The sequence below is a fragment of the Prionailurus viverrinus genome, chromosome D1 (genome assembly GCF_022837055.1).
Source record: "Prionailurus viverrinus isolate Anna chromosome D1, UM_Priviv_1.0, whole genome shotgun sequence".
Taxonomy (NCBI): domain Eukaryota; kingdom Metazoa; phylum Chordata; class Mammalia; order Carnivora; family Felidae; genus Prionailurus; species Prionailurus viverrinus.
This window is the reverse complement of record NC_062570.1, coordinates 5,193,656-5,217,233: the sequence shown is the minus strand read 5'-3', so window position 1 is coordinate 5,217,233 and position 23,578 is coordinate 5,193,656.

The following is a 23,578-nucleotide window of genomic DNA, read 5'->3' as shown; positions in this document are numbered from 1 at the left end:
ACAGTACATGGCCAGAGTTTATGAATACTGTACTGTAGTCAACATCCATTAGTGATAGTGAAAGTTGTCCTACACAATAAGCCTCCTCTGTCTTCTCTTTCTCACACAAGCCACAAAGAGGTTTTTAAAGGTAAATGCAGGTTGATTAGTTCATTTTTCTTTATATTTTGTATTTTCTTTATTATTTTGTATTATATTACAATATTGTAATCTTTTTTATATGACTATTTTTGGGCTGTGGAACAAATCATCTGAGTTTTCATCATTTATTATGGAGAAATTCACTTTGATATACAAGTGCTTTGGATTACAAGCATGTTTCCAGAATAAATTATGCTTGTAAACCAAGGTTTTACTGTCTGAGACCATGTCTTCTGGCCATGGTGCACTAAAAGGTCTCCTGCTCTATCATCTGTGCTATCTGAAGCCTCCCTGCACGCAGTGCTGCTGGTGTCCAATCCAAAGGTTCTCCCTCCTAACATCATCAAATCCTGATGTCCAATCCAAAGGTTCTCCCTCCTAACATCTTAAAAACCGCGACCTCTCAAGCTGCCAAAGAATCCAAAGCAAGAATCAACTGCAAGCCTATCATTCCCTGCATTTGAGTGCTCAAGGCATCAGTACCTCAGGGCATCTCAAAATGAAATTGAGAATAATGCCTTTCCACCCACTTGTTATCACTCTGGACAACACAGTGTAGTTTTCAGTCTCATAGATTCCAACAAGAAATCACTGCTCCAGCTTCTGCCACAATCCCTTTCTCCACAGAGCTCACAATGTGTCTTGGGATGGTCCCACCCAAGAGTTGCCACAAACCCTTGGATGTCCTATAAGTTTGGAGCATAAGTAATGCCACATTTATTTATATCCCTTAATCTTAGAATATCTTCCTCAAGCCTCCTCACTGCCCAGAGCTATCAAGAAATTTGGCTCAGTCCTTTTCATGCTCCCTCTGCTTCCCCTAGGTTGTTTCTGAATTAGCAGGCTTCCATACTTCAGGAGAAACAAGGAAAAGCCCCGGTTTTCAATCCAGAACATCCTAATTCATTGTGTCTTGTTCAGGTCCAATGAAGAACCTATCTCCCTGCTTCCCTATGATAGCTCTTTTCTTGCTAAGCCAATTTCTGCTTTGGAACATTTGCTGTGTTTTCCAAACGAATAGGGTTTTGTACCTAAATCTCTGAAGGTGCCCTTAGAGGTGAGTAGGACTTGGGTCAACCACTCACACAGGCTGCCACTTTTTGGTCCTCTGAGTCTTAAGGAGCTTTGTGATTACTACACCCTCCTTGGAAACAACTCCTTCCTGCCTCAGATGATCCAAGTTCACTAAATTGAAGGACACAGACCAGAAGTCCCAGAAGCAGTCAGTTAAATACAGAACCATCTGTTTCATCCACAACGTAGGTTATACCATGTGAGAGAATAATTAGAAGTGAATTCACTTTAGAATTCATTATTTGTGACTTCAGTTAGTAAATCAAAAGACCTGACCAACTGGATCCACATTCCTGAATGTTAAGAGTGAACAACAATTAAGAAGCATTTCAGACTGGGGCACACACCCACAACTTTTCTCAGTCCTCAATGCTCCATACGGTTTTACATTCAGCTCTCTTCATTCCTTTATGTTGCCTTGTTGGCCAATGTAGTCCTTAGACCCAGACCTACACCTTACCAACAAAGACAGCATGGCAAAGTTATCTTTTGTAGTATGGCTATAGCTGGCAATTCAGCTCTTAAACAAAAAGACTCAATGTGTCTCCAGGACAAGAACACCCAGAAATCCAGACCATGGGACCTAGACAGTTATGTCCCATGGTCTGGATGAGGAAGTGGTAAATCACTTTCCCCTTCTTTGGCTGCTGAGTCCAAAGTACTATATCTCATATAACTTACTGAATCTGACTCTGTCTCCCACACTCCTATAATATACATTATTATGCCCCATCTAGTATAAGTATACCCTTCTGACAAGTATCAGTCCCTCCATGTGAACCAACACATGCCTCTCCCACCATTCCTCAACTGATACCTATAACAACGTGATCCCAGCAGTTGCTGCTTGTCTTCAGCTATAATAATGAAGTGTGTGTCTGAGATGATGTATGCATTAGGTGAGATCATACGTGTTATGGGCTCTTTGGGTTCGGTCTTTGCTTTGCCTGAACTCCCCATTGCTTACCCCATTTCAATTGTTATATCCCATCTGTTCAGATTTTTTAGGGTATAATAAATTGTCTGAAAAACCAGATGGATAATTAAAGCTAAAGAAAAAAAAATAGGGGCTATTAAGCATCCCCTGGACACATGTCCAAACTCTGTCCTTGGAAAATTGGAGGAGGAAAGGGTATGCCTTTGCAGGCTGTGAGTCATTCTACTGGAAATTTGAAAAGTAGATTCAAGTCACAAGCCTAAGTTTTGAGGGCATCACCCTAGGAGCGTTCACAGAGGCTTGCAATGCACTTTAATCTTTGCTGACTGACATCAACAAAGACACAACCCACCTCTTCAGAGTGTATAATAAGGAGAACACAAGTGCAAGTTGTCAAAGGAAGAGCCCGTGACTTGCTGCTATGCAAGAAATTAATCATTGGAAAAGAAAAGTAAAAAGGTGAGCCTGTATCTCACTTCCTTTAAACTATCTCCAAAAGACAGCAGAGAAATACAGGGTATTTCAAGTTACTAGAAAGCAAATGATGTTAAACAGCTATCAGTTTATCTGTATTATTCTATAACAGTACCCTCTCATTGGTTTTATATGAAGAAATGTCCCTTCCCCTTTCCAAAGTTAATTCTCCCCCCACCACACATCTCACCATTAGACTCATTCTATCAATATGTTTTTCTTTTTCTTCCTATCCCACCCTGCCTTCAGTACTGTGTGTGAGCCTCTTCACATAAAACAGCTAAAACCTTCTCCTAAATTATAAATATACTCACACATAACTACATTTTGTCTGCTCTGTGGCAGACACTTCCATATCTATCTGTATCACTTCCTCCCACTGCAGCAGGGCTACTTGGAAAACCAGTTCACTTATGACCTCCACCTTCTCATTTCCTACCTGAAAACCCAATATACCACTGAAGCTACTCTTGTCAAGGATATGAATTCATTTTCCTCATTTATACTTTGTTGCTAATTAATATGGACTCAATCTGGTTCTCATTCTGTTTAACATCTTCACATAAATGAAAATGTCCTCTATGAAGCTCTATTTTCTCTTTGAGAGCATTGTTCCATGACATCTGGGTTCTTCTCCCTTATTTGTTGAATCTTTTATCCGTCTCCACTATTGGCTTCTGTTCCTTTCCCTTTCCTTATCAATGGTGGTGGTAACCAAGGTTCTGTCTTCCACTAACTTTTCACTTTAATAATGTCCCCAAGTAATTTTGCCCAGGTGCAGAGGCTCAACTATCAGTTTCACCCAGATAACCTTCCAATCTATACACTTACCCACCACAGATCTCTTTCCTGTTATGCAGAACTCATATCCAACTATCCAGTACTTATTATCGTTGAGACACTTCAATTCAGTAGAAGAAACTAACCTTAAATCTGTTTTCTTTTTATGATCCCTATGCTGGGAACTGATACCACCATTTAACACCATTCACCTAAGTAAGGAAACTGGATGTCATCCTGGATTGCTCTCTCTCCCTTATACCATATTGATGATTAAGTTCTTCTAATTCTACTTATCCCCCAAATGTGCTATATCAGGCCCTCATGACTGCCCAGTTAGCGTGCAGAACCACTTCTTAAGAGATACTTCTGGCTGGTTTCATTCTTTTCTCTCCTCCCATCTATCCTCCATACCAATACCTTCATACTTAAAACTTTACAATTTCTTTAAGATTAAAAACTGTAGCAAAGTTGTTTTGGACCTCTATGATCTGGATTCTGGTTACCTGTCCAATGCCATTTCCTGCCTTTTCTTCATTGATGCCTAGGAGCTTGTAACATCTGTGAACAAAATATCTTACTGCATGGCTTCACGTCTTCACCAGTGTTCTCTTTGACCATCATCCATCTTTACTCTCCTTCTCATGAAAAGAAATCCAACTCTCTCTTTTCTCATCTTAGACATTCTCCCTGACTACTTCCACTCTGCCCACCATCACCACCAGAAGGTTGAACATTCCCTCTTTGGTGCCCCATCCTAAATCCGTGCCTATCAGACCACCAATCTCAATGAATTTAAAAAATACGTATCCAGGTATCTGCTTCCATTATAAAGCTAAGATACCTCAGAAAGAAGCACTGTGTTTTGTCTTTGAATTTCCAGTGCCTCATGGAGTGCCTGATACTTATCAGGCAGTTAACAAATGTTTGAGGAATAGATGGATCACTTCAAATTACAAATATTCAGTAAGAACTTAATAAGCTTCTTTGAACTGAGGAAATAAGAATCAATTAGCACTTTGTGAAAGTAACAGTCTAGATATACATGTAAATCAGAATACTTACACAAAAGAAAAACACAATAGAAAATGTTGGATGTATTGTCATTGGTAGGATTGGGGAGATGAATTAGAGTGACCTATTGTGATTTTCTGTTATTACAAAAATCCAGATTTGCATAACAGTTAAGATAGGGGACAATATATGCTTTTCACAAAGATGGTTTTTATATATTTACCATGAGATATCTTGAAGTTACCAAAATCTGTGAAATAATGTGTTTTATAGTAAGTCCTTTACATGGAGATTGCATAAAGTGTGCGAACCCCTATCTGCTTTATAGGCTAGCTCTGTTATTACATCATTTTACAAGACATTCAAGACTGATGCTCAACTTCTCAACAGACTCCAAAAGTAAAATTTGGGTCAGGTCAAAATCAAAGACGGTAAGTCAAGAGGCCATATAAGAAATTACTTTGCAGGATTTAAGGGCTGGCACAATGAAAACATAAAACCAACATCTGTAGAACTTTGAACCCATCCCTTCACAAAGATTCCAGAAATACACACTATTTTAATCATATTAAATTTCAAATATGTTTCATTCATTACTTAAACAAATGCTTATTAAAGTGATAAAGCTGTGGACAAAATATACATGGGGCTTGCCATCACTAATCACAGTTCCAGGAAATCAAGATCTGTGCCATATAATGGGGCAGGTTGTGGGGGGGGGGGGGTGGGCAGGAACTGTGAGAGAACCTAGGAAAGGCATTCAACCAATTTGAAGAGGGAGCAAAGTCCAGGGAGATTTTCCAGGAAGAAATAGTGTCTTAAACTGAACCTTAAGTTTATTCATTCATTTAAGTATGTTCACTGAGAAGCCACTACTTTATGTAAAAAGTCAACTCCACAGAGAACAGATTGGTGGTTGCCAGAGGCAGCGGTCAGGGAGAAGGGTCAAATGAGTGAAGGAAAAGAAAAGGTACAAACTTCTAATTATAAAATAAGTCCTGAGATGTAATATACAACATCAAGACTATACTAAATACTGTATTGCATATTTGAAAGTTACTAAGAAAGTAGTTTTTTAAACTCATTGCAAAAAAGACAATTTGTAACAATGTATGGTAATGGACATTAATTAGATATATTGTGGTCATCATTGTGCAATATATAAATATCTAACCACTGTGTTGTATATGTTAAAGTAATATAATGTTGTTTGTCAATTATACATCAATTAAATTTTTTTAAAAGATTCATTTAAAAAAATGAATTTTGTAGATTGGTGTACTATTGCTATAAGGAGCTCCTGGAAAACAAAGTAGATACCTAACAGGTTTGTCCATGAATCAGTAACAAATTTTTGCTAGCTTGCTTCAATGGTATTTACAAACATTTATACCCTAGCCTTTCCCCTGCCACGTCAACACTACCAATTCATAAGCTAAGTAGCGATTTCCAGGAAGGTCTTAGGAGAAATTCTCTAGGTAAGTTGTGCATACATTTTGGAGTCAAGAAAATGCTAAGGGATTTAGAACAGCTTTGACCCTATTGTCCAGGTAGTATGATTATCAAAAAGATCCTGTTGGTGTGATTTCTTTCCCTTACTCCCCAGAAGTCTTGTTTAACTTCCAAAATGCCTTTTTAATTCATCCAATTAACTTGTTTTCCACTTGCTGTGTACTGACTTGTTTTGATTTTGAGTTCATGTTTTGAAAGTTTGTTTTAGACAAAATTGTAGTTTGAACTTGTTTTGAATAACCTGCTTTTTATAAAATTGTTTTGAAATTGGATATTAGGACTTTCTCATCAAACCCTCTCACCTCTCAAAAATAAATAAACATTTATAATTTTAAAAAAATAGTGCTAAAGCTGTAGTTTTTATCTTGACTCATTTTCTCAGATGCTCTGATCAAGTCAGTGAGTTCTGGCACCTGCAAATACAGAAACAGTTCTGTTCTGTCCTGTGGGGCACAGCTTTTAGGATGACCTTTTAAATCTGTTCTCTTGTTTTAGCATGTCTGTCCCCTGTCATAAATCACAGCCAATAGTCTTAATTTCATTATTATTAGCTTCCCTTGCTGCTTTCCATGGAGATGTTATAAAGGGTAATATATTAGGTACAAAAAAGTCTGATCAGCAACTTGAGACTGTTTTGTCTGAGCAAGGCTACTCTTTGCTCACCTCAGGAGCTCTCCAGAGATCTTAAAACACCTGTTTCTATGATGGCCAGGCTACTTTTGGTAAACAGTGTTGGTAAACTATGTAGCAGGCTCAGGAAGAGAAGGGACATCTGATCCTGCCTCGGCAAAGCTACTCCTCATAGGCAGCTCTGCAAACCAGGTAACAGTCCTTGGAGTGACAATCTTCAGAGCAGCTCACCTTGAATGTCAACACTGGTGGCCGTGACTCTCTAGCTATGTGCCCCAGCAGTAAGGAACCTAAGCCAGCAGTTAATAGCCAGCTTTTAGTTAGTAGGATGGACTCTACCAAGAACGAGCTTGTAATTTGGACTTTATATCTTTCATCTCCCTTTAGACTAAAACAAAAGTGCAATTAGTCTGTCATTGTTTTGGAGTGTGTTATTTCTTTACTGGCTTATTAAGAGGAGTTATCCTGCTATTGACTTATGAAATATTATAATTCCCACAGTTAACTTGTGTTAAATAAATCATTAACAAAGACAATCTCAGTCTCTGACCATTATTTGCACAGAACAAAACAATTCAACCTGACCCAAAGTAACAATTAAAATTGGTCAGTGCTGGGGAATATACCATTCCACAGTTCATACTTGAAAAAAAAAAAACAGGTTGATAAATTATGCTAAATTTACAATTAACCAAAAACTGGTAAAGCTCAAACTGGACTGACAAACTTTTTTTTTTAATTTTTTTTTAATGTTTATTTATTTTTGAGACCGAGAGAGACAGAGCATGAACGGGGGAGGGGCAGAGAGAGAGGGAGGCACAGAATCGGAAGCAGGCTCCAGGCTCTGAGCCATCAGCCCAGAGCCCCACGCGGGGCTCGAACTCACGGACTGTGAGATCGTGACCTGAGCTGAAGTCGGACGCTTAACCGACTGAGCCACCCAGGCGCCCTGGGACTGACAAACTTTAAACTTGAGGCGCCTGGGTGGCTCAGTCGACTGAGCATCTGACTTCAGCTCAGGTCATGATTTCGCGGTTTGAGTTCAAGCCCTGTGTCAGGCTTTGTGCTGACGGCTCAGAGCCTGGAGCCTGCTTTGGATTCTGTGTCTCCCCCTCTCTCTGCCCCTCCCATGCTTATGTTCTGTCTCTCTCTGTCTCTTAACAATAAATAAACGTTAAAAAAAACTTTAAACTTAATATACCATTTATCATCTATAGCATCATACTGAAATTATAGCCTATAAATGAGCAAAATTAATAGAGCCGTTATAGTTTGGATTTTAAACCTACTCACAATACTTATCTTAATACTGTCTCACACTATATTATAAACAATTTGGAACATTCTAGTAAGGATGTCTATAATAAAACGGACTTTTTGAACAGTGTCATCAAAGGCAGGAGGACATCAGTGAATATGCTTTATTCAGTGATCTCATCAAAATTACTCAAGAGGTTGTTTAGCGGTATTTTGAATTATTTATTAACTTCTGAGGATCCATGCAGATCTAGTCAAGATTTAGCCCAGATAGACTTAAAATTAAGGAGACTCCAGATGTTGATCTAGTCATCCATCCCAGTGACTTGTATCCTATATTAAAAAGAGCAAATATGAAATTGCAGGGCTCTTAGGATTCAGACAACATTGATGCAAACAGAAAAGAAAAACTATAGCCCAAAATGTTATCTCCAGAGTAGGAGAAAACCCAGACCATCTTTTTCCTTAAAAGGAACTAATCAACACTCTAAAGATGATGGTTATTTTTTCTCTTTTGATTTGGGGAACTTTAATCTACTAGAAATTAAGCCCATGAGAATAGACAAAAATACAACAAATGATAATATGGAACCAAACAGGCTTACTGAACAGAAAGCCTCTACTAGGCAAGAAATGACAAAAACTACAATGGACTTACAACAAACTTATTTAGACAGTGAAAACCTGTGGCTATTGGAATTATGGACCAAAGGAGAACAAAACATGTTCCTCATAGGAGTAGAGACTGTGCAACTCAGACCCATTACCAGTGGTGCTGAATTTACTCAACAACTTAGATTATCTGGAGAAAATTATACTGATACACAAAGATCTCAGTTTGACTGGTAGCAGCAGCCTAGGGATTAAAATGGCCTATAGCTAATATATTACCCTTTGAAACACCTCCATGGAAAGCAGCAGGGGAAGCTAATAATAATGAGATTAAGACTACTGGCTATGATTTATGACAGGGGACAGACATGCTAAAACAAGAGAACAAATTTAAAAGGTCATCCTAAAAGCTGTGCCCCACAGGACAGAACAGAACTGTTTCTGTATTTGCAGGTGCCAGAACTCACTGCCTTGATCAGAACTGCTAAGCAAATGAGTCAAGATACAAAATATAGCTTTAGCATTAAATGATATACACAAAACAGGCCTACCCCTAATGTCAACAGACATAGCAGAACAAAACCTCTAAAACCCTTTTGGTCAACTATACCATGTAGACCACTACCTTTTAATCCTAACTGTAAAAACAGAAACACAATTAGAAATCCCAGAAAATACTTACAGTGGCAGAGAATCAGAAACAAACAACCTTTTAGAGAAAGTAGACTTACAGGGAATAGATCCACTAACCCATTCAGTACGAATAACCCGTTCACAAAACCTAATCCCATTTATAGATGAACCACTGACAAACTAGACAAAGTTAGACAAACCCCCTATAGAGGCTTAGCAGTCTGCCTCCTGGCCAGAGAAAATTGCCCTTATGTACAAGGGTCACTTCAATAGGAACCCTTTTGTAAATAAAAATACTTTATATACCACTATGCTTTCGGACACAGAGTCTCCAGTAACAATGATACAGGGAAAATGCAATAAGACAAAAATTAAAAAAAATAAGATGAAGCTAATTGAAGAATTAGGAGGAAAATAAACCCCAGGAACATGGGTAGATATATCCTAACAGTTGATGAATTGATGACCATCACCAGGAAAGGCAAAATGCCTCATAGGACCCAATTTAGAAAACATCCCCAAGGTGGATAAGACAACATGTGAACAACAAAGATAGGGCCACCCCAAAGAATAACTTAGCTACACCAAAATGACTGCAATTGAGCTGCCTGCCCCTCTAAATTAACAAATATACCCCTTAAGGAAGGACACACTGGTGAAAGAAATGCAGGAACTCCTGAAGGAACAAATTTTTGTGCCTACTGGAGATTTGCAGATTATAGGAATTTACACAAACACTCTCCCAAAATTGAGAGAGAACTTCCAGATATAGGTAGTAGCACAAGCAGTATCACTACTGAATCAGAAATTACTATACACTGATAGATTTATCTGGCATGTTCTTTGTTACACACTTTGATGAGAGAGCCAACCCATGACTGCATTTACACAGGAAGGTAGAAAATATCAGTTTACTAGCTCACCACAAAGATACCTTAACAAACCTGTGATAGCCCACACCCCTTCACAAACAAGGCATCCAGGCCCTTCAAGAAAACACACAACAAACATAAACTCTTATTTCCTATCTTGAGGACATCATTCTTTATAGTGATAACTTTGAAGAACAGACTAGGGTCAAGATAGACTCAACTGAATTTGTTACACTCAAAGGATGATTTACCCAGGTAAGGTCCAAAGACCCCAAACTACAGTAAAATTTCTAGGAATAATTTGGTCTTCTGAGGGTAAGAAAATAACAGACCCAGTCATCAACAAGATAGGTTGCATCTCAACTCCTATCACAACAGAACAATCTCAGAAACTGGTAAGACTGCTTGAATATTGGTAACAGCATATACCACATATGGGGATCATTTTAAAACCCATCCACAAAGTAAATAGGAAGAATAGGAAATTTAGATGGACAAACTCAAGAGGCAGACTATTTATTTGAAAAATGCTTTCAGAACTTTAAACTCATTCGCGCCAGCTAATAAAGACTGTGAATATATACTAGAATGCCTATAACTCATAAGAGTTTGCAACATGGCCATGGTAGACAAAAACACTGAAGAATCCTAAATTTTACCTGACTGCATTTTGGACCAAAAAGTTCCTGTAGTCCAAGTATATATAACCAACTGGAAAGCTAAACTGGCCACTCTTTGAAGCCCTGCAAAATGCAGAGCCACCAATAGAAAATAAGCCAATTATACTTAGACTCCAACATCCTATTCTAAACTGCATACAACAGACCTCTAACAGAGGGGAACTACTATTGACCATAAAGTCATAACAAGGAAATTATTTATTCCTAGTGAGATATAAAGATGGATGGTCGATGCTCTGCATTAACTGAAGAAATCTCAGCAATGCCAATAGTGGACTAGCTAGAGTTTCTGAGGGGTGAGCCTATCCAAGCTGGAGCAGTCAGGCAATGGGGACCACCTGGATCCACAGCACTCAACAATGTATAAGCGTAGAGAGATTAATTATAGTCTAGCCCTGAGAGAATCAAGTTTGGGACAACCCATACAATTTGGTGAACTAATAGACACAAAGTAGGCCATTGAACAATTGACTTAGGAAAATAAGAATGAGGTGTATCTTTTCTCAGACTCATGGACAGTAGCTAATCTCATACCTATTTGTTCAAGGACATGGAAAGAACAATTGAAAATTAGAAATAAGGACAGGTGGGATAAGGACATATAAAATAGCACAGGCTGATATTTCTATATTTATCACATACATCTTAGCTCACCAGAGTGATCACTCTGTGCTAAGTATAATAATCAGGCAGACAAACTTACCAGCCATCTCTAGGGATTCACTAAAATTCCTAAAATCAGTCTTAAAAACCATAATGATTCATAATTTATAAAATAGCCTATTCAAAATATACTTACACATAAATCAAAGGAATAATAGGCAATAAAACAGGAAAGCACAGATATGCCAACTGACAGAATTGTTAAATGGGCACATGATCAAACAGGACACGGAGGTATACAGAATGCTAAAATGTGGTTAGAAAACAGAAACATATAATAACAACTCAATATCTACAGAATCATGCTAAACAAAACATTGAGAACTGCAGAAATTTTAAAGCTTAGAAATCTTTTATCAACACTCCAGACAAAGTTGACCTGATCAACCCTTCCAAAGAATTCAGAGTGACTACATAGGACCATTGCCAGCATCACAAAATAATATTCATACCCCAGAGTAGATATATGATGAGGAATAGAATTACCCTATCCATGCAAGAAGAATGACAAAAGGTGAACAATCCAAGTGCTAAAAATATGCACTGCATGTTATGGCACACTAGTCATCATAGAATCAGATCAGAGCACTCAGTTCACAGGAAACCCATCCCAAGAATGAGGCAAAAACAAGATGTAATGTGGAACTTACACCTCCTATATAATCCTACCACGTCTAAATCATTTGAAATATACAATGGCTTGCTTGAACAAAAGCATAGCTTGCTTACTCACAATCTAGTCATGAAAGCTTGGACTAAAGCAATATGAGAAGAAGCAATTTTATTAAACCATAGGTACAGAAATAGTAGCAAAACACGTATAGGATCAATACTGCAACTGCTCACAGATATAAAAACTACCACCAATAGCACCCCAAACACTAAGTGAAAGAGGAAAGTGCTAATTAAACAAAACAAAACAAAACAAAAAACAAAATGGCACCTATAAGTGAAATTTTAGCACCAGCTATAAATAACACTTGTTGGGTAACAGAAGGTTAAGTTATACTGCACCAGACAGAAGAATTTCATGCTTCTGTAAAACTTCCAGGCATAAAGAATGTAAACTTCTGTTGCTTACTGATAACACTGTATCTAAGTACTTGATATCTGCATGTGCACCTCATTACAACCTGAGCTCCCTTGTTGATTACAGGACACTTAGCAGAGACACTCATTTAAGGTATTGTAAATGCTCGATTCTTTTTTTTTTTTTTTTCAACGTTTATTTATTTTGGGGACAGAGAGAGACAGAGCATGAACGGCGGACGGGCAGAGAGAGAGGGAGACACAGAATCGGAAACAGGCTCCAGGCTGCGAGCCATCAGCCCAGAGCCTGACGCAGGGCTCGAACTCACAGACCGCGAGATCGTGACCTGGCTGAAGTCGGACGCCCAACCGACTGCGCCACCCAGGCGCCCCCATCTAAGGTATTGTAACAGGGAGTGAATTTCACATACATTGTGGGTGGTTCCTTTGCTGGGAGGAGTATCATCAGTGGCAGCCACTCTTGCCATAGACCTTGAACAGCAAGAACAACAAGGGAGGCACAGAGACTGATAAAAACACCATCTTTAGCATTTACAGAAATGAACACACTATGCATCTTCAACCCTACAAATATTGTTAAGTGGGTCAGTACAACCTATTGATCACACCATTTTGCTTATTGCTCACTACTCAGTGCCATACTCTTTGTAGCTATGGACACTCGTCTGACACTTTTAGCAACAGTTTTTCTACAACTTCAAGTTGGAACACTACCTTCTGGTCCAGATACAGCTCCATTGTTTGTGATACCCTCCACTTCATTCACAGAGCAACAACCTGGACAACCAAATTGCAACTCAACATTCACCCACATCTCCACCTCCCTTATCTTCACCCTCAGTGTCATGTGTACTCTGGACAACTTTTGTACTTTTTCTCTCCTCCTTTCTGGAGCAGAGACTGACGCCTGAGGGAAGCTAAAGCAGCAGGCAGGGCCTACATTCCCATCAGGAAAAGAATTAGAGAGAGACACCTAACATCAGACATTATTAGAATCTGAAGCAGAGGACAAAGGTTGGCCAGCTTTTCTTATGGGCTCTTGGCATTATAACCCAGCATGTATTCCAAGACATTCAAGTACTGACTTTCATGTCCTTCCCTTCCCTTGTACGTTTGAGTTCCACTAAACACAATGCAAAGACTCACTAAAAAGAACCCAGATCTGGTTACTGATAGAGTAAGCATATTAGCACACTATCACAACAGAGTAGCTACAGAATTACACAATGGGTGCTTGGATACCTGGAGCCAAAGCCTAGGACACGACAGTAGCACTGACACCTTTATTTTACCATCTGCATCCTCAGCACCAAGTTCTAGGGTAGCTACATCTCTCACACATCTATAAGAACTCAAGTTAGCTCTATCAGCACTCTACTGATCCTTACCCAGTAGATCAAAATCCTATGCAATATCAAGGCAAACATTTGGCTTTAGCAATAGACCAAGCATGGCTACAAGAAATTACAAAATTGCCCGCATACACACATACTAATGAGGATGTATTAGAAAAGATGCTTAAACCATATGCAGAGAGATATAGAACGAACAACTTAATACCCCATGCTATGAAAGAATTAAACATGAAGGAGACGTGCTCGCTTCGGCAGCACATATACTAAACATGAAGGAGAAATTCTCATCTACCACATTGGTGAAATATGATGAGATATACTAATTATATACGAGAGAGATTATATGTACTCTCTTAATGCAGATCCCAAGACCATATTTATAGATATGCGTCTATGTTTTACACTCACAGGATGCTCGCCAAGTAGATTTTATCATTTTGGAAGGCAAAAAAATAAGCATGCTGATAACACACACAGAACCACAACCAAAGGTTCATAGGACATGTGCCTGGTTCTTAGAAACATCATGATTCAAAGGACTATATCACTTAGCTATGTGGCAATGTAGGTCTGCATGAGAGAAGGAGGGGAACCATTGATGATGATTTTTATTTTTATTTTCTTAGACTAATAGATTCATTAAAACTAATGTGACAACAATGTGAAATGTATACTATTCCCATTGGGAAAATTAAAAAGTAAGTTCACATAGATGATGGGAATTAACGAGTACATTTGCTGTGATGAGCACTGGCTGAAGTATTGAAATACTGGATCATTATGTTGTACACCTGAAATGGACACAAATCTATCAGCTATATTGGAATTAAAATGATTAATTGGAATTAAAATGATATAGTCTATCAGCTATATTGGAATTAAAATGCAAAAAGAAAATTAAGTTCACTATTTAGGTCAAGAAGAATTGTGTAAGTATAGAATATTCATTCAAAAATATTTATTTGAGCATCACCATATGTCCAGACGAGGTTATTGACATTTCTGCATGGGAAGTTTTCAATCTAGTGGAAAGACTTGGATCATAAACAAAATTATAGTATGAGAGATGTTGATAACTGATTTAGAGAAAAAATACAGTGGAAAAGATGAAAGGAACTGTGTGTATGTTGAGGTGACAATTTTAAATAGGAAAGCCTGGGCTATAAAAGAATGTGCATCCACTATTGAATATTTGGTAAATACAGAAACAGAAAATAATAAAATTATATACAATCTTACAAACAAGATGAGCCTCATGAACATTCTGGTTTTATCTTTTCTGACTTCTTAGAATATAAATAGGAAGATATTTTGTCTATGACTTTTTAAAAAATTAAACACCATTTTTGCAACTACTTGTTCATCTTACTAGTGTTTTACAAATATCTGTCTATGGATGATGATTTTTATTATGAAAATAATGGGGCACTACCACTCACACCATCCAAAGCACATCTACCATGCAATACCCACCATATCAGTTAAAATATTTAACAAGACACTTTGAGTGCAACAAAATTTACCTGAAATAAACTACAGACTACCCCCATTCCTATACAAACAACATCTGTACCTTAGGAATCCCACAGGAATACAACACTGCTGATGGCAAAGAGGTTAGACTTATGTCACAGCAAGGCCTAACATGCTTCATCATGGCAATCTATCCATACATGAGACACCTACTGCTGCATCCCCATCACCACGAATCCCTGTTTTTTTAACCTTACACATGATTTTTTTAAACTTTTTAATGTTTTGTGGTTTTTTCTGAGAGAGAGAGAGAGAGAGAGAGAAAGACACACAACGTACGAGCAGGGAAGGGGCAGAGGGAGGGAGACACAGAATCTGAGGTAGGCTCTAGGCTCTGAGCTGTCAGCAGAGAGCCTGGTGTAGGGCTCAAACCCACAGACCATGAGATCACGACCTGAGCTGAAGTCAGACACTTTACTGACTAAGCCACCCAGGTGTCCCAAACATTTACACATTCTTTAAAACATAATGATTCTCTTGACTATTCTGAGCTACATTGCCAACATAGGATTTCCCATTAATCTTGATGACCTTAAATTATGAGACCTACAAACATGACCTAATACAATAAAAATTCTTCAATTACCTATCAGGGTATACAGAGACCAAAGTCACATCAAAATGTAGAATGGAAATATTCTTACTATTTACCAAATTTTACCAAGATGACTGTAGACCTGGAGATTTGATCAAGGGAAAACAGACTGGTAACCCAGGGAGAAGACCAGTAGTATATACACAGACAAAAATTAGCACAGCAATGAAGAAGTAAGCTAAACCAAAGAAAGTAGAGTGAATTGTTACGTGCAATTTATCTGTGTGCTCTGATGGTATACTAAATGTTTATGCAAGTCCAGACAGTATCATATCTTTCATGCTCACACTGAAGGGATATAAATTATTTGGTGCTGTAACAAAACACCTATCAATACTCCAGTGACATTTGTAGACTATAACTTGATCTTTACCTTACAAAATGATTCTAAATCATCATGTAGGGATGCACCAAACAATTCAACTATGAACCAAACATTATGATGGTCCATGAGTAAGCCCATTATTAAACTTTAAATTTTATGAAGAACATGTTCTTGAGTAGAACATGTGACATGACAAATAGAAATTCCAAGCATCAATCACAGTCAGATGCCTCCTCCAATGATGAGAGAGAAATCTCAGAACATGCATATACATGCACTGGGATGTAAAAGAATAACGAAGATGTAAATATCACTAGATGAATGGAAATAACATGGTCATATCAGTGTAAAACTTTTCTTATACTAGTAATATACTAAAAAGTTACCTACTGGAGCATAATTGTGCTCTATTTATTGAACAGAATACATCAAAAATCAATAGATGATTGGTGGAAACCAAGAGTGAGAAGGAAAATACTAAGTCAAAAAATTTAGGACAATCTAGAAAAACTATTTTAAAAATATAGAGATGCATTTACCACACGGAATACTAAGTATTTAATTCCCACCATGGGTAGTAATACTTTAGGAAAAGATATTGTCAAATCACATCCACATGATGACATTCAGGCAATCATACCTTTACATATAAATGGGCCTAATATTGGTCATTTAGTACACCCTCAACTTACACTGTTTAATCCATACTCATCTTTTAGAAAATTATCAATAGATCCATATATATTATGTCCAGACTTTAAAAGAACAGAGACAGGGGCACCTGGATGAATAGTCAGTTGAGCATCCGATTCTTGATTTTGGTTCAGGTCATAATCCCAGGGTTGTGGGATTGAGTCCTGCATTGGGCTCCATGCTGAGCATGGAGAATGCTTAAGATCCTCTCTCTCTCTCTCTCTCTCTCTCTCTCTCTCTCTCTCCCTCTCTCCCTCTCTCCCTCACTCCCTACCCCCTCTGGTGTTCACTCTAAACTTAAAAAGAATTAAAAAAATAACTAAAAGAACATAGACACCTTGAAGGTGTACAGCAGGCATACAGAGAACTAAGCACATAGCACAGATCATTATCTTTGGTGGCATACATCAGGCTTATATATCACACCACAGATTTCTACCCCAACAATATGGAAACCTATGCTGATAAAACTTACTATGATCATATTGGAACCTACAAGTGTAGCCCATAACTTGAAATTTAGTTTGACTTTTCAATCAGACGTAGATCCTCAAATTGTGCTGTTTTCCCCATCTTCGTTTACGTCCAACTTACAACTTATGCCCAAAGTACTTTCAATGAAAGAAAAGAAACCCTGGCATTCCTGGTGACTCCGTCATTTAAGGCTCCAACTCTTGATCTTGGCTCAGGTCGTGATATCCCAGTTCATGATATGGAGTCCCGCATCATGCTCTGCGTTGATAGCATGGAACCTGCCTGGGATCTCCTCTCTCTACCCTTCCCGTATTCATGTGTTCTCTCTCCCTCTCCCTCTCTTTCTCCCTCTCCCTCTCTTTCTCCCTCTCCCTTTCTCTCTCTCTCTCTCTCTCTCTCTCTCTCTCTCTCTCTCTCTCTTTCAAAATAAGTAAACATTAAAAAAAGAAAGGAAACCCTTACAACCCTTTCTTGTTGAACTGGTAGATCTAATTGGAGATGCAATGGCAGCTATATTTTCTCAATTCCAAATTGATCAAATAATATTCTATTTTAAAAACTTTTAAACCAAACCATCTCAGTTAACACATATGCAATGGCAGCTTTGTCTTCTTTGGGTACAAAAGTGGATAAAATCAGTAGCATATTACAAGACATAAATTTCACATGAAAATAAATACAGCAGTAGAAATTCTACATGAAGCAGTAGGGAGAAAAACTAAAACAATACAGTATAAAGAAATAACATAAAAGAATTTTGTCTAAGTGTAGACTGTCGCTTAGTGCAGTTAAGATTGGTTGGTATGTGGAATACTCTTAGATCAGCTATAATTTTGGGGTAATACTGGTCATCTGAGATAACAGACAACTCAACCAGAACTGTAGTAGATACTTTGCATCCTAATGGCTGTGATTCCTTGGACAAATGTAAAATTAAAATATTGACACTTAAAGAAGCAAACAGGACATTGTGTTACCCCATTTCTGCAATTCCCCAATGTCAAAAGGGAGACTGGGGAACCTAGGCCACAGAAAGTTCCCTTATGGTAGAAGGACAATGTGTTCTTAAGGATATACTGGTGGAATGGAACGAATATATCTTCGTCACTGGAAGATATGTATATAGACCTATGGTATGAGTAGCCATGACTACGACCTTGATACCTCCACAACTAGTTATATGTAATATGGGAAACTGGACCATGCTCTAAGTCAAATCTTACCCTAACCTATTAGAAGGGCCAAACATGATGGAATGTGAAAAAATAGAACACGTAATGAATGTGACAATAGAAGGTAAAAGATATTATTCAAAGCCAATAGACAATAGAGGAACACATCTAAAATAACTAGAAACCTATTCCATGTTGAACTTCCTAAAACCAATCTAATAAATATAAATCATACATTTAAAAACTTTAGACGAGTAAAAGAACATCTAGACTATGAGATGAATAAAATAAAAATTAATTTGTAGGAAATGAAAAAAAAGAGCAAAAACATGCTTCTCTCAAAGTTAGGACAGCTTTTAATTCTGATATAATGGCAAATGAGCCTGTGCTTAGAGATGCTATGGAAGCTTGTAACCATGGAATTTTATTAAAACTATTTGCCTGAAAATCTGTCAAGGAAGTTAACTGGTTTAAGCTACTTAACTTTTGGTCATTTGGTGATTGGATATGGCATCATGTTAAAGTGTTCTCTACTCTGCATATATCCATAATCCCAGGAATACAGTCACTCCAAGTCATGAAAGTGTAAAAGGATGTGCGTCAAAGGAAAACACCCACAAAATATGACTGAAGGTTTGTGATTAACATCATAAATGATTCAACATCATGGGGTGAATTGATACATATGTGAACTTATATTTGTTGAGAACAGTATGTCTTTAGGATATATATATATATATATATATATATATATATAGAGAGAGAGAGAGAGAGAGAGAGAGAGAGAGAGAGAATGTAAGTTATCTGAAATCCCAGGGTAGATTATTGTATACTGAATTATTATTTCAAATCCATGCTTTGGACAAAGTTGCATTTTGAATAATTTGTTTTATGAAATTGTTCTGAATTTGGATATTAAGACTTCCTCATCTAACTCTTGCACCTGAAGTGGAGAGGACCGTTGCATCATGGATATCACAGTAATGGCACTGCTGTCTGTCATGTGGGGTACCTGTAAACTCTAAAAACCAAGATGTCTGACCATCAACTTGAGAGAGTTCAGTCTGACTAAGGTTATTCTTTGCTGCTTTAAGAAGCTCTCCAAAGATCTTTAAACACTTGCTCCTGCAATGGCCAGGCTACTTTGGGTAAACAACAGTCCCAGGAAGAGAAGGGGCATCTGTTTATACTTTGGCAGGGCTACTTCTCATAGGCAGTAGTGTAAGCTATGTAATGGTCCCTGGAGGAATAACCTTCGAAGCAGCTCGTCTTGCCTGCGAACACCAGTGTGGTCACCCACCAGCTCTGTGCCTCGGCAGTGAAGGACCTAAGCCAGCAGCTCATACCCAGCTTTCAGCTGACAGGATGTACTCTACTGAGAACCTACTCATAAAAAGCACCTCAACTGAATTTTTATTTCATTTATTTTATCACCTCGTTGCCTGGAGCAATAGTGCAATTAGTCTATCATTGGTTTGGGGTGTGCAATTTCTTTACTTTCTCAAGAGACATTATCTGGTATGCTGCTGGTGTATGAAATATAACTCCTGCAGTGGACCTGTGTTGAATTATTGGCAAAGACAACCTCAGTGTTCGAACATCATTTTTCCCAAACAAAACACCACTGTCACTTCCTTAAAGAAAATTACTCTCAGCTACTGCACAGACTATTGAAAAAATGCCCCGACTGGCTCTTACATCTATTCCTGCCCCTACCAGCAGCCAGCATGAACACTGTGGAACCATGAATCTGATCCAGTTTTTCTCTTAAAACTCTCCAACGGCTTCCCAAGGAGCTCAAGATCAAGATCAAAATCAAAATCCCATGGGGCACCTGGGTGGTTCAGTCAGTTAAGCGCCAACTTTGGCTCAGGTCATGATCTCACAGTTTGTGAGTTCCAGCCCCACGTTGGGTTCCATATTGACAGCTCGCTCTTTCTCTCTCTCTCTCTCACTCTCTCCCAGAAACATAATAAACATTAAGAAATAATTTTCAAAAAATAAAAATCCTTAATATGACTCAGAGGATGCTATACCATCTGTTCCCTCCAATGCTTCAGCTTCCTATCGACCAAAATTATCTCTAACACTCTCTCCAGCACTCATCACACACTCCAGAACTCTGTGCCCCAATAACACCACTCTGTCTCTTCTAAAGACAATGCATTAGTTTCCTCTTTCTGGATACTCTTCAGCCTCCTCTGCACTTTGATAATTTTGGGGAGATCATCAGATTTAACTTTATAAAGGAGACTTTCTCTGACACCTTGGGCTATTTTAAGTCTGCTTGTTACCTGCTTCTTTAGCACTAGATTCTTTACCTTCATGTCTTTTTCATAGTATCTAGTTATTTATTTATTTGAGTACTTCTAAGTTAATGTTTGTCTCCCTTATTTGACTATAAACTCTGTGAAGGCAGGGACCATGTTTGCTTGGTTTCACGTTAAATCCCAGAATTTAGTATGGGCATTGCGGCATATTCATTTAATATGAATGTGTCAATATGAAAATAAACAACATGACCCTCTGTTAACAAAAATTCAGCGATGTCTCTGTAACTGATTTCTTTGCCATTTAATAAGGTCATATTTTGAAGAAAAAATGCTCAGTTGAACTCTACCACTCACCAGTGAGACCAAAAACCAAGTCACATACCTCTCTGATTCTTAATGTATTTATCTGTACTCTATTTTCCAATCTATAATCCTAGGTAACATTTTTTTTCACTCCTATGAATTTTACAAGTCATTTTAAAATGAATCTATTTTTGGCCCTTCACTTAATTACCCAAAGGAGAAATCACTTGCTTTTATTTGATATCAAATTAATTGCTGAGCATCATAAAATCTATTTCACAGAAGTCATTCACTTCTTTTCCTTGCTTTTTACTCCCAGCTTCTTTCTGAAGCAAAACAAAATTAGCTCAAAATGCATATATGTTGGAATAAGTCTGTGTTACCATGGCAATAACCAGAAATAAAAGCAATGTGAAAATGTGGTATACCCTTTCGATTAGAGTAAGGAATGAGATCTAAGGAGAATTATCTTCAAAATTAAAAAGCTTCCCAAAGTAGAAACAAATTTCTAGTATAATATTTTAGCATATAGTCTACCTTTTTCATCCCTACTTTTGACACTCCAGAATTCCAGTAAAGAATCATTCAAAATTATTTTTATATGTGAAACATAAACAAAGTATGTTCTGTGGGTGTGCTTTTCCTGCTTAAATTTGCATGGAGTCTCCCATCCAGAAGAAGGCACTTCTCCTTATTACTGATACTCTGTTCCAGGAAATGGGAGGCTTGGTATGACTTTCAGCTGCTAAACTCATGCTCAAAGCAACACCAAGTTAGATTGTGTTTTCAGTCTCTTTTGTAGAAATAGCAAGAGTGGAGCCCAAATAAAGGCACAGTGCAAAATCTTAGGTTCTACTGAGGTTTGATGATATGACAAACACTGTGCTATGAACAGCACATGCTATGAAAATTAAATCATGCCTCTGCCTATAGGAGAAACATTCTTAACAATGTGGGACAGGAAAGGACAGAGGTATGCAGAGAGTTAGTGCAGCACAGGAGGAGGACTAAAGAAAGAAGGTCATGGGGTGCTTTGCTGGAACCTTGAATGCCAAGTAGGATCCACCTAGAAAAGAGGTAGAAGCAGGAATAATGGTGATATGATTAGCAGCTGGGATAGCCCAGACAGTAAGGAATCAGGACTTAACTCAGGAGCAGTTTCTGACAGGTGTGCTGTCAGATGTTAGACTCACTGGGAAAGAGGAGGGAGAAAGGACAGAGAGTCTTGGGAAGGACAATAGTGATAATTTATATGTCCCTATGAGAGTATGTGATATCTTAACCAGCATGTCCTTGCTACTGCCTATGCACCAAATATCCATCCTGAGTAAGGGAGAACCTTAAAGGCACCTGAACGTATAGAATACTAAGTGACCACAGAGAGCTCTAAGCTTTCCCATTTAAACCTGACAGACTGAGCCCAAAGGAGAGGATGCTGTTTTAACAGGCAGACAGGTAAGTTCCTGAAGCAGTCTTTTCTTGAGACTAGGAGGATTCAACTTCTTCACTGTGATGGTTAGACATAGAAGACTGTCATGCAGGGTAGCGACATGGTTAGATTTTCATTTTAGAAAGATCACTCTGGTCTTCAGATGAGGATTACATCAGCAAGGGGATACGACTGAAAACAATGAAATGGGGTACAGACATTTGTTTCTAGCATCATAGCAGACTAGAGTCTCTGAAAGCCCTTTTTGCTTCAATACAACTGGAAACTGACACATAATAACATTTCTCTTTTTAATACACTACTGGAGCACAAGGGAAATGACCAAAAATAAAAGAGAAAATAACCAAGTACATGAAGTCACCGTGACAGGGAGCCTTCTGGAAGCAAAGGCTGATACCTTCCCTGGAGTCCAGAGGCTAAATTCAGGTTCAGTCCTGCCCGAGAGCTGAAGTTAAGACTTGCATTAAGCGGGGAGGAGTACACTGAAATACAGAGTGAACGATATGCCTGATTATCCTGATAATCTATCCATATTTCCCTATAGATGTCGAGGCTAGATCTTTTATACACATTTAGTATTATTTTATCTTCCTGTTGAGTGGAATCCTTCATAATTATGTAGCAATTCTTTCTTGTTTGCTTTCTCCTTAAAGTCTATTTTGTCTGATATTAACATAGCAACTAAATCATTTTTTTGGTAATATTTGTCATACATCATTCCCTTTGCTTCAACTTTTCTAAGTATGCATATTTTCCCACTTTTATCAGTAATTCATGTATAGCACTGTGTAAACATAAGGTACACAGCATAACTTGACTTACATATGTTGTGAAATGATAACCACAATAATTTTAGTTAACATCCATCATCTCCTATAGGTCCAAAAAAAGTTTTTCCCTATGATGAGAACTCTTCAGATCTACTCTTAAAAATTTTCAATTACACCAGTGACATCAGTGTTAACTATAGTCATCTTCATGTACATTGCATTCCTAGAAGATAAGATAAAAACATAAATTCTAAGTGGAAGTTTCTATCTTCTGACCGCCTTCTTTCAGTTTCCCCCATCTGGTTC